This window comes from Chiloscyllium plagiosum, chromosome 4 (assembly GCF_004010195.1).
Source record: "Chiloscyllium plagiosum isolate BGI_BamShark_2017 chromosome 4, ASM401019v2, whole genome shotgun sequence".
NCBI classification, from domain to species: Eukaryota; Metazoa; Chordata; class Chondrichthyes; order Orectolobiformes; family Hemiscylliidae; genus Chiloscyllium; species Chiloscyllium plagiosum.
The window spans coordinates 137,863,335-137,875,417 of NC_057713.1; the positions used below are offsets into that span (position 1 = coordinate 137,863,335).

A 12,083-nucleotide genomic window follows, 5' to 3' on the forward strand; every position below is an offset into this window, starting at 1 on the left:
ATGTGGTAGGTTACAGCAGGATATAGAGAAGCTGCAGAGCTGGGCAGAAAGGTGGCAAATGGAATTCAATGTAGCTAAGTGTGATGTGATTCACTTTGGGAAGAATAACAAAACGATGGGGTACTGGGCTAATGGTCGGATACTTGGTAGTGTGGATGAGCAGAGGGATCTTGGTGTCCATGTACACAGATCTCTGAAAGTTGCCACCCAGGTAAATAGTGCGGTGAGGGAGGCATATGGCGTACTGGCTTTTATTGGTAGAGGAATTGAGTTCGGGAGTCCTGAGGTCATGATGCAGTTGTATAAGACTCTGGTGCGGCCGCATCTGGAATATTGTGTGCAGTTTTGGTCGCTATACTATAGGAAGGATGTGGAGGCATTGGAACGGGTGCAGAGGAGGTTTACCAGGATGTTGCCTGGTATGGAAGGAAAATCGTATGAGGAAAGACTGAGGCACTTGGGGCTGTTTTCACTAGAGAAAAGAAGGTTTAGGGGTGACTTGATTGAGGTGTACAAGATGATTAGGGGGTTAGATAGGGTAGACAGTATGGACCTTTTCCCGCGTATGCAGTTGGGTATTACAAGGGGGCATAGCTTTAAATTAAGGTGGGGTAGATATAGGACTGATGTTAGGGGTAGGTTCTTCACTCAGTGAGTCGTTAGTTCATGGAATGCCCTGCCAGTAACAGTGGTGAACTCTCCCTCTTTATGGGCATTTAAGAGGGCATTGGATAGGTATATGGAGGATAGTGGGTTAGTGTAGTTTAGGTGGGCTTGGATCGGCGCAACATCGAGGGCCCAAGGGCCTGTACTGCGCTGTATTCTTCTATGTTCTATGTTCTAAGGTGAATAGTCGAGGTCTTTTTCACAGTGTTCTGTGTGTGTATGGAATGAGCTGCTAGAGGAAATGGTAAAGGTGGGTACAATTACAACGTATAATAGACATTTGGACAGATACATGAATAGGAACAGTTTAGAGGGATATGGGCCAAATAACAGGCAAATAGGACCAGTTTACTTCAGGAAGCTTTGTCGGCATGGATGAGTTGGACCAAAGGGTCTGTTTCCGTGTTCTATGATACTTTGATAAGAAAGCAGAATATGTCGAGAGGACTTCTGTTTTGTCAGATGCATTAAAATAAATTTTGATTAAACAGTCAAAAATTCAAAGAACTGTGGATGCTGGAAATCATAAACAAAGTCAGAAATTGCTGTAAAAACTCAGCAGGTCTGGCAATATCTGTGGAGAGAAAGCAGTGTTAATGTTTCGTATACAGTGACCCTTCTTCTGATATGAATGCAGCTAGAAAAAGGTTGGTATATATGCTGAAGATGGGGTGGGAAAAGGGGAGATGGAACTCAGATAGCTTTCCTGTACACTGAGGAAACAAAGCACAGACTGGCAAACCACTTTGCAAAATACTTACATTCCGTCCACAAAATAGACCCTGAGCTTCTGCTTACTGCTATTTCAACACATCACTGTGTTGTCTTACCAATATCTCTACCTCAAGCAAAGCTCAGTGCAGGCTGGAAAAGCAGCACCTCATTTTCTATTAGGGGTCCCTGCAACGTTCTGGACTTAATATTAGTTTAGATTACTTACAGCGTGGAAACAGGCCCTTCGGCCCAACAAGTCCACACTGACCCGCTGAGGTGCAACCCACCCAGACCTATTCCCCTTTTTAGATTTAGATTACTTACAGTGTGGAAACAGACCTTCGGCCCAACAAGTCCACACCGACGTGCAACCCACCCACACCCATTCCCCTACATTTACCCCTTCACCTAACACTACGGACAATTTAGCATGGCCAATTCACCTAACGTGCACATTTTTGGATTGTGGGAGGAAACCGGAGCACCCGAAGGAAGCCCACGCAGACACGGGGAGAATGTGCAAACTCCACACAGAGAGTCACCTGAGGCGGGGATTGAACCCGGGTCTCTGGCGCAGTGAGACAGCAGTGCTAACCAGTGTGCTACCGTGCCGCCCACATTTTTTCTTAAATGAAGATTTTTATCCTCCTGTAATATGTTGTGACTCCTGACTGCAACCCCTTGCTGTTTGTTACAATATCTAACAATTTTAGGGCCTGAGCATTTTTTTCTCCATATCCTCACCCCAACCCCACACTCCAGGCCTTGTCATCACACGGACAGCTACTATAAATAACCCATTGTCAACCACTAAAGGTCCCCATTAACGGCTAGTCATTCTCTCATGTTAACCTTCACCCATTTATTTAACAGCCCAACTCTCTCTGTCTCTGGGCTCCATCTCCACCAGCTCTTCCAGCAGTTTCTGATTTTGATTTAAGGGTCAATAGCTGTGCAGGATTGAAAGTCTTTGCTTTGCAGAGATAAAAAGGGAACTCAGCTCAGCTGCGAGTTCTCAGTATTCCAAAACTACTACGTAAATGAGGACTACAAATGCTTATTATAGTTGTTTTTAGAAATTACTGCTCAAGTATTGACCTTCCTGTTTGAACTAGTTGTTAATCTGCAGCTATAATGGCCTTGCTTACCTATCAAATACAAAATGAAAAAGGAGGCTGCTACAAAGTTGTGTGGTTAAAATATATTGATTAAATTATATAAACCTTTTTCTGGAACTGGAAAATATTAAACTAATTTCATGTTTGCTATGAGATTAAGTTCATACGTTTGAAAATGATGCTGAAGCCAGTGAACTACAGATGTGTTTCCTCAAAACGCATCATTCTAAGTATTTACGGTACCATATATCTATCTATTTGTAAAATCCACTTTTGCGTCCATGCATCTGAATTCTATGATAATATTAAATGGTTTGGTTGTGCTGTCATGAACAATTAAAAAATTCTTCCAATAGGTTTCCCTCCAAACTAAAGGTAGAGTTATGAGATGTGATGACAATTTCAAAAGGATTAAAGGCTTTTAAACATCAGATCATTTGGTCAATCGCCTGCATCCTTCCTGTTGTTTTGGTAGAATGTGCAACACCCGGAACATCTCAGCAGCCATGGTGGATAAATCAAATCCCCTACAGAAGACATGTTTCGGTTGATCTGATGGAAAAGTACCATATGCCCCCACACACACAGACACGACATTAACTAATACTATGTCAGTCATTTCTGCCTTACAAGCAATATGGTCCAGGATCTAGGTTTTAATACAACTTGATAATTATATTGATTTACATGAAAACAAAGTTCGAACGATGGTCTGCACTGTGTCTAATATCTAAAACCTAGACTAAATGAACAAGCTGGAGCATCAGACTTAAACTACTCATGAACATGAATAAATGATGTATGCAATATAATAATTTATCTAATAACAGAGCATTCAACACTCAAAATTTACCAAGAAAGGTTATAACTCATTATCAAAAATTCCAATATTACAAAGTTCCATTATTCTCCACCAAATAGCAATCAAACCATATCCCTTCAAAACACGTTGATATTCATTGTGGCGTCATCGTTGGTCAGAGGGATACAATTACCATACAATAAGTTTGTTTAAGCAGTTTACATTGTAAATATGGAAGAATGAATTTACAGTGGAAACATATAAAGAAACTTTGTTGAAGGAAGAAAATGGTTGGCAACTAAATGTTCCAGGAAACAGATGCTTCAAGACAGGACAGGGAGGGAAGTAAAAGGAGTTGCACTGCTAATCAGGAATGATGTCACGGCTGTGCTAAAGGAGGACACTATGGAGGGCTTGAGCAGTGAGGCATTATGGGTAGAACTGAGAAATAAGAAGGGTGCAATTACATTGTTGGGGCTGTACTACAGGGCTCCCAACAGTGAGCGTGAGATAGAATAACAAATAGGTACACAGATTATGAAAAGATGGAGAGGCAACAGGGTGGTGGTGATGGAAGAGTTTAATTTTCCCGCCATTGACTGGCATACACTTAGTGTCAAAGGTCTGGATGGGGCAGAATTTGAAAGCAACGTCCAGGAGAGTTTTCTAGAGCAGTATGTCAATAGTCTGACGAAGGAAGGGGCCATATTGGACCTGGTGCTGGGGAATGAGCCAGGCCAGGTGGTAGAAGTTGTGGTGGGGGATTTCTTTGGGAATAGTCACCACAATTCTGTAAGTTTTAGAATACTTGTAGACAAAGATGAGAGTGATCCTAAGGGAAGAATACAAAACTGGACCAAGGCCAATTATATCAAAATTAGGCAGGAGTTGGGAAATGTGGACTGGACACAACTATTTAAAGGAAAATCCACATTTGATATGTGGGAGGCTTTCAAAGGTAGGTTGAAGATAATGCAGGCTTGGCATGTCCCTTTGAAAACAAGAGATTGGAAAGGCAAGATTCGTGAACCGTGGATGAAAAGAGAAATTGTGCGACTAGCCAAGAGGAAAAGGGAAGCGTACATAAGGTCCAGGCAGCTAAGAACAGAACAGGCCCTGGAGGAATATTGGAAAAGTAGAACCAGTCTTAAACGAGGAATCAAGTGGGTTAAAAGGAGTCATGAAATTACTTTAATGAGCAGAATAAGGAGAATTCCAAGGCCTTTTATTCATATAAGAGGCAAGAGGGTAACTAGAGAAAGGGTTGGTCCACTAGAGGATACGGAAGGAAGGTTGTGTGTCGAACCTGAGAAAATGGGTGAGATTCTTGATGATTATTTTGCAATAGCGTTCACTGAGGAGAGGAACATGATTAATCTTGAGATTAGAGGTAGAACTTTGATTAGTCTGGATCACGTTGACATAAGGAGGGAAGACATGTTGGGTAGGCTAAAGTATATTAAGGTGGACAAATCCCCAAGACCAGATGGGATCTAATCCAGGTTGCTGAGTGAGGCGAGAGAGGAAATAGCTGGAGCCCTGACAGATATCTTTATAGCATCCTTAAATACAGGTGAGGTGCCGGAGGACAGGCAAGTTGCTAATGTTGTCTCCCTGTTCAAGAAGGGTAGTAGGGATATTCCAGGTAACTATAGACCAGTGAGCCTGATGTCAGTGGTGGGAAAGTTGCTGGAGAAGGTACTAAGCAATAAAATCTATTTATATTTGGAAAAAAATGGGCTTATCAGTGATAAGCAACATGGTTTTATATGGGGGAGATCATGCTTTACCAACTTAATGGAGTTCTTTGAACAAGTGACTACGTTGATAAATGACGAAGGCTTGTAGATGTCATATACATGGACATTAGTAAGGCGTTTGATAAGGTTCCCATGGTAAACTAATGGAGAAAGTGAAGTCACATGGTGTTCAGGATGTTCTAGCTAGGTGGATAAAGAACTGGTTGAGCAACAGGAGACAGAGAGTAGTAGTTGAAGGGAGTTGCTCGAAATGGAGAAAAGTGAGTAGTGTTGTTTCACAGATATTAGTGTTGGAGCCACTGTTGTATGTGATATACATAAATGATCTAGAAAAGGGCATTGCTGGTCTGATCAGTAAGTTTGCAGATGACACGAAGATTGGTGGAGTAGCAGAAAGCAGAGGGGACTGTCAAAGAATGCAGGAGAATATAGATAGACTGGAGAATTGGGCGGAGAAGTGGCAGATGGAGTTCAATCCGGGCAAATGTGAGGTGACTCATTTTGGGAAGTCTAATTCTAGAGTGAACTGTACTGTAAAGGGAAGATCCTTGGGAAAAGTTGATGAGCAGAGAGATCTGGGAGTTCAGGTCCATTGTACCCTGAAGGTGGCTGCACAGGTGGATAGAGTGGTCAAGAAGGCATATGGTATGCCTGCTTTCATTGGATGGGGCATTGAGTTTAAGAGCTGGTAGGTCGTGTTAAAATTGTACAAGACATTGGTTTGGCCGCATTTAGAATACTGTGTACAGTTCTGGGTGCCACATTACCAAAATGATGTGGATGCTTTTGGAGAGGGTGCAGAGAAGGTTTACGAGGAAATTACCTGGTATGGAAGGTGCTAGCTATGAAGAGAGGTTGAGTAGGTTAGGATTGCTTTCATTAGAAAAAAGGAGATTGACGGGGGACCTGATTGAGGTCTTCAAAATCATGAAGGGCATAGACAGGGTGGATAGAGATGAGCTTTTTCCCAGGGTGAGGGATTCAATAACAAGAGGTCATGTGTTCAAGGTGAGAGGTGAGAAGTTTAAGGGGGATACACACAGCAAGTACTTTACACAGAGGGTGGTAGGTGCCTGGAAGGCGTTGCCAGCAGAGGTGGTAGAGGCAGGCATGATAGATTCATTTAAGGTGCGTCTGGACAGATGCATGAGTAGGTGGGGAGCAGAGGAATACAGATGCTTAGGAATTGGGCAATAGGTTTAGACACTGGATTTGGACCAGCTCAGGATTGGAGGGCCGAAGGGTCTGTTCCTGGGCTGTAAATTTCCTTTGTTCTTTGTTCGATTAGCTGATTTCCCAGTCTGATGAATGACAAAAGATGGAATGAGTTAGCTTAAAGCTCAAGGTCTCTAAAGCCCCATCCAGAGCATTCAACAAAAAAAATAAAGAAAACACAAAACCACCTTTCACACTTTTAGGCTTAAAATAATACAGTTTAAAAAACTGTTTCAGGTAATACCCCAACTCACTGAAGCCACAGTATCTCCTGAGGACTGATGATTAGGTGCACACCACCTAGTTCTATCAGCCACACCGGCTCCTGCCCACCAACTGTTCCATTTTAATATTCTCAGTCACAGTAAAAGCTATCCATTGCCAATTACTTATTTCTTTATCTGTCACCTCTTTCAGTCCTGTTAGCTTTTGTGAACCATGAATATTTCCGATTCTGGCCTCAGGCACCCACTTCCACTTGCTTCTCTCCCATCGAGGTTTTAAAATAATTTCCTCCTTAAGCCTCTCCAGCATTCTCTTCTCCCTTACAACACTTTGTATGAGCTTTTGCTTTGATTATGTTTTTGGTCATCTGTGCTAATGATTTTAGTCTTTAATGCAGTGTTCCTTTTTTTTTGACTGTTTATGCTTTTGTGAAGTGCCTTCGATGTTAACTGCATTAAAAAGGTACAAAATCAATACAAGCTGCTGCTCTACACCACTGCACTTCATGAGATTCATAGATAAACAGAGAGGTATACAATCCCTGTGTTCCCAAAAAATAGCTAGTAAATAGTTTTGTTATGAACTATATTCAGCTATTACAAGGGGGCATAGCTTTAAATTAAGGGGGGGTAGGTATAGGACAGATGTTAGGGGTAGATTCTTTACTCAGCGAGTCGTGAGTTCATGGAATGCCCTGCCAGTAGCAGTGGTGGACTCTCCCTCATTATGGGCATTTAAACGTGCATTGGATAGGCATATGGAGGATAGTGGGCTAGTGTAGGTTAGGTGGGCTTGGATCGGCGCAACATCGAGGGCCAAAGGGCCTGTACTGCGCTGTATTTTTCTATGTTCTATGTTCTATATTCATTATTGTAATATGAGGAAAGATGACAGCTATATTAATACATCAAAGCACCAGGAACAGTCCCTAAAAAATGACAAAATTATCTATTGTGATGGGGTTGGTCTATTCATGCCACCAAGAGAACTTCCTCCCGGAGAATCTGTTATGGCTTGCTTTACCATTTTATCTTGTCGAAAGAAAAAGAAACCATCAAATTAGTATAGCTACTTCCATATGTGCCTGCTTAAAATATAGCTAAAGTAACAGTTATAAATACATAGGAATGCTTGTAGCAATCATTTAATCTGGACACATCAATCCAAAGATAAAAAATACTCACTGAAATTTTTAACAAGAGTATTGTTACTTGCTGCACCTGACAATATCACATATCTCTGTTATATTTATCTTTACTACTCAGTGTTACTGTTTCACCAATAGGCCGAGTATATTTTACCCACAAGGTTCTGGTGTTGGCTTCCAGCTTTTCAAGTGGCAAGTAAAAGGAAGGAATTAGATCTGCAGGCTGTATCACTATATTCCAAGATGTCAGCAGAGTAGGACACTTTAGCCAGAGTTCATTCTCTCTGCCCACTTCTTTCTCCCTTATAGAACATAGAACAATACAGCGCAGAACAGGCCCTTCGGCCCTTGATCTGTGAACTATTCTCAGCTCATCCCCCTACACTATCCCATCATCATTCACATGCTTATCCAAGGATTGTTTAAATCTCCCTAATGTGGCTGAGTTGACTACATTAACAGGTAGGGCATTCCACGCCCATACCACTCTCTGGAGTAAAGAACCTGCCTCTGATATCTGACTTAAATCGATCACCCTTCAATTTGTAGTTGTGCCCCCTTGTACAAGCTAACGTCATCATCCTAGGAAAAAGACTCTCACTGTCCACCCTATCTAATCCTCTGATCATCTTGTATGTCTCTATTAAATCACCTCTTAGCCTTCTTCTTTCCATTGAGAACAGACCCAAGTCTCTCAGCCTTTCCTCATAAGACCTTCCCTCCAGACCAGGCAACGTCCTGGTAAATCTCCTCTGCACCTTTTCCAATGCTTCCACATCCTTCCCAAAATATGGTGACCAGAACTGTACACAATATTCCAAATGTGGCCGCACCAGCATTTTGTATAGTTGCAGCATGATTTTGCGGCTCTGGAACTCAATCCCTCTACAAATGAAACCTAACACACCATATGCCTTCTTAACAGCACTATCCACCTGGGGGGCAACTTTCAGGGATCTATAAACATGGACTCCAAGATCCCTCTGAACATCCACACTACCAAGAATCTTTCCATTGACCCAGTACTCTGCCATCCTGTTATTCTTCCCAAAGTGAATCACCTCACGTTTAGTTGCATTGAACTCCATTTGCCACCTCTCAGCCCAATTCTGCAGTTTATCCAAGTCCCCCTGCAATCTGTAACATTCTTCCAAACTGTCCACTACCTCACCAACTTTAGTGTCGTCTGCAAATTTACTAATCCATCCACCTATGCCTGCATCTAAGTCATTTATAAAAATGACAAACAGCAGTGGTTCCAAAACAGATCCTTGTGGCACACCACCAGTAACCGGAATCCAGGCTGAATATTTTCTACCAACCACCACTCGCTGCCTTCTTTCAGAAAGCCAGTTTCTAATCCAAACTGCTAAATCACTCTCAATCCCACACCTCTACATATTCTCCAACAGCCTACCATGTGAAACCTTATCAAAGGCTTTACTGAAGTCCAAGTATACCACGTCAACTGCCCTACCCTCATCTACATGCTTGGTCACCTTCTCAAAAAACTCAATGAGGTTTGTGAGACATGACCTGCCCTTGACAAAACCATGTTGACTATCTGAAATCAAATTGTTGCTTGTTAGATGATTATAAATCTTATCTCTCACAATCCTTTCCAAAACATTTCCTACAACAGAAGGAAGGCTCACAGGTCTATTTTCTCTCTCTTGGAGTTTCCTTTCTTCACCCACGGCCTTAGCACTCGGCCGGTCAACCGCACGTAGCAGTATCTCTGCTCGGTCTCTCGGCAACTCATGGTGGACTCTTGGCAGCTCGTGGTGGATTCTCGACATGGTCTCTTGGCAGTCTATCGGCCCGGTCTCCCAGCAGCTCGTGGTAGTCTCTCTGCCCGGTCTCTCGGCCCAGCATAGTGATTTCTCTGTGTGCAATTGGGTCCTGCCCGGGCATATTCTGGTGGCACCAGGAGTAAAATCGAGAAGGCAATGGCAGCAGCATTGGCATTGCAGCCCAATGCAGGAAGAACAAGTGGTGAGGGAAGTGCCCCAGTATCTGCAGTGGTGGTATCGAGACCAAGCAGCTGAGGTCTTCCAGACAGCGTGATAAGAGAAAGACTCATCAAAGACTGTTGAACTTTTAACTTAATTCCACTATCTTTTTCAGTTAAAATTAAGGATTTTAATGCTAACTATTATCTTACCCCTTCGTTTTTCTACTTATTCCATGAAGGTAATGCTAACTTTTTACACTCTGTCCCTCTTACTACTTTGTACCTAGGCACCTCTGTGCCTCAGATGGCAGTGTGTGTGGCGACATTATATATTTTTTATTGCCCTTCTGTACTTGAGTAAATGTGACAATAAAATCTCTAAAACTAAAAATCTAAATCTATTTCTGGTTTTGCTTGGACCTAGTAAGGACATACATTTTGTTAGTACACTTCTACTTCAACAATAATTATTGCATTTCAAAATATTCTAAATGATGATTAATGACAACACAAAACAGGTAACATGCTAACCAGTTAAGCAACAATTTGAGAATTATTCATCAATGTTACCTCCTAACTGGTAACAGGTGTGACATTTAGTGTATAAAGAAGGTAGGCAGATTGGAAAGGGAGATTACATGACAGATATAATACCAGACCAAGACAAGTGTGCCTGCAAGTCTTTCCCAATTTAGCTGGAAGGTGAAACAAATAAATAACTTGGACCTAAAATAACAGATTAAAAGCTGCAGTTAAATAATACCAACTCACCATAGGCACAGCAATGAGGCATTGGGTAGGGGCATCCACTGTAAATTGATGAGATCTTGAGAATAAGGGGATCTAAAAAAAATACAAACAAGAACTATTAAAATATTATAGCATGCTTACATAATAATTGCATTTATTTACCATATTTTCCATAGTTAATTATTCCAAAGCACTTCACAACATCATTAGCAAACAATACTTCATAGTGGGCCAAATAAGTGAGATAGTAGTACTGACAAAGGTAAGATTTCAGGAACATTTTAGAAGGAGAATGGGAGTGGGGAAAAGAAATGAGAGAGATGTGCTAAAGAAACATGTTATTTTCTTGTCAAGTGATGTTCCTTTAAGATCAAAGTGGGCTTGGGGGGTGTATTCTGAAAAAGAAGGTTAACTGGCTTCCTGATTATGATATGATATGGTTCCAAAAAATGCTCGTGTGACCTGAAGTTGTAATGTAGATGTATAACTAAGAAGCGAAGGGTGAATAGAAATCCATCTCCAGAGCATTTGGTTCAGTCAATGTTTGCTGTTTGGTTGGTTAGAACACACAGGGTCTACACGAAGAGGAAAAAAGTAAGATTCTCTTCAAATGGAAAAGATTTGGAAACAAATCTTCTAACAGATCCTGGTTTCGATGCAGGTCCCCAAGTGTAGTGCAGAGACTGTGATTCTGTGTTTATTTTGCTGTTGGAAAGAGTGGAGAATGGAAAATGGAAAGGGAAAGGGACAGTGGGTTGGATAAATCCTACTGCCATTATCAATGCTGTCAGAGTCCACTATATTTAAAGGAGTTACAGAAGGGAATTTCTGAAGAATCTGCATCAACAGGACCATCATGACCCAAGTGAGTGGGGCTTGTAGATAGGTACGTTGTCAATGAGAACAGTGTTCAGAGACTTCTGATGGAACCCACAAGGCAAAACTATTAGATAGGAAGAGCTGGAAAGACAGTAACTAAACATTTGTGTGGCATGATGGAGGACGGGAAAAATTTCTGGCTGTAACAGGCTGCTCCTTTATTGAGGCATTTTAGGTGTTGGAGGTGATTTCCTCGAATTCCAGGAGCAGCAATTAGCTTTTTTGTTTGCTGTTGCATTGTTTTGGAACTTTGGGAAATAAAAGTCAAAACAACAGCAGTTTTAAAAGAGAGAGGAACAGACAAATGGTCAGGTCAGTGCAGGGAGAGGGAGAGAGGAGAAGTAGGGGGCGGGGAAGATAGAGAGAAAAAAAAACACACTTAACTGACACAGCAGTGAACCTGCACAGTTACTGCCTTTGCTGTTTGAATTCATGTATCGCTGGACATCGGAGTGCATCTGGGAAAATTAACAAACAGTGGAATTCACAACTAATCTTGGAGGAACCTATTTGGGAGAGGTCACAGCACAGAAACAGATAAGTGAATATTTTTAAGTGTGGCCTTACAGCAGGTCTGCAGTAGTGAGTAGAGTGGGTTCTTTCTTACTTATATGTTTTATTGAGATATGTCACTCCATTAAACTTAAACATATAAGCCTATGTATTAAGTTAGCCTGGAGCAGTGTTTTGGTAGAGGAATAAGACAGTACTATTTTCTGACTCTATAGATTGAAAGAAGCAAAAATGGCCTTTAGTAGAGTGATATGCTCTTCTTGTCAGAAGTGGGAGTTCAGGGAGAGTTTACGGGTTACTGAGGATTATATCTGCAATAAATGCCATTCGTTGCGAATCC

General features: G+C 41.7%; 1 protein-coding gene across 4 annotated transcripts in view; it reads right to left on the minus strand.

Annotated features, from left to right (window-relative positions):
- fam110b (family with sequence similarity 110 member B) overlaps positions 1 to 11,650 on the minus strand; it is a 115,427-nt gene extending 103,777 nt beyond the window's left edge. For 2 of the 4 annotated variants that reach the window (XM_043689327.1, XM_043689326.1), the window contains exon 1: positions 10,373 to 11,406. The gene's annotated coding sequence lies outside the window, so the exon portion shown is untranslated. Of the gene's footprint in view, positions 1 to 6,192; positions 6,362 to 10,372; positions 11,407 to 11,614 lie in introns of those variants that run through there. The other 2 variants (XR_006311548.1, XR_006311547.1) reach the window with 2 other exon arrangements.
- Positions 11,651 to 12,083: the final 433 nt, after the last annotated feature.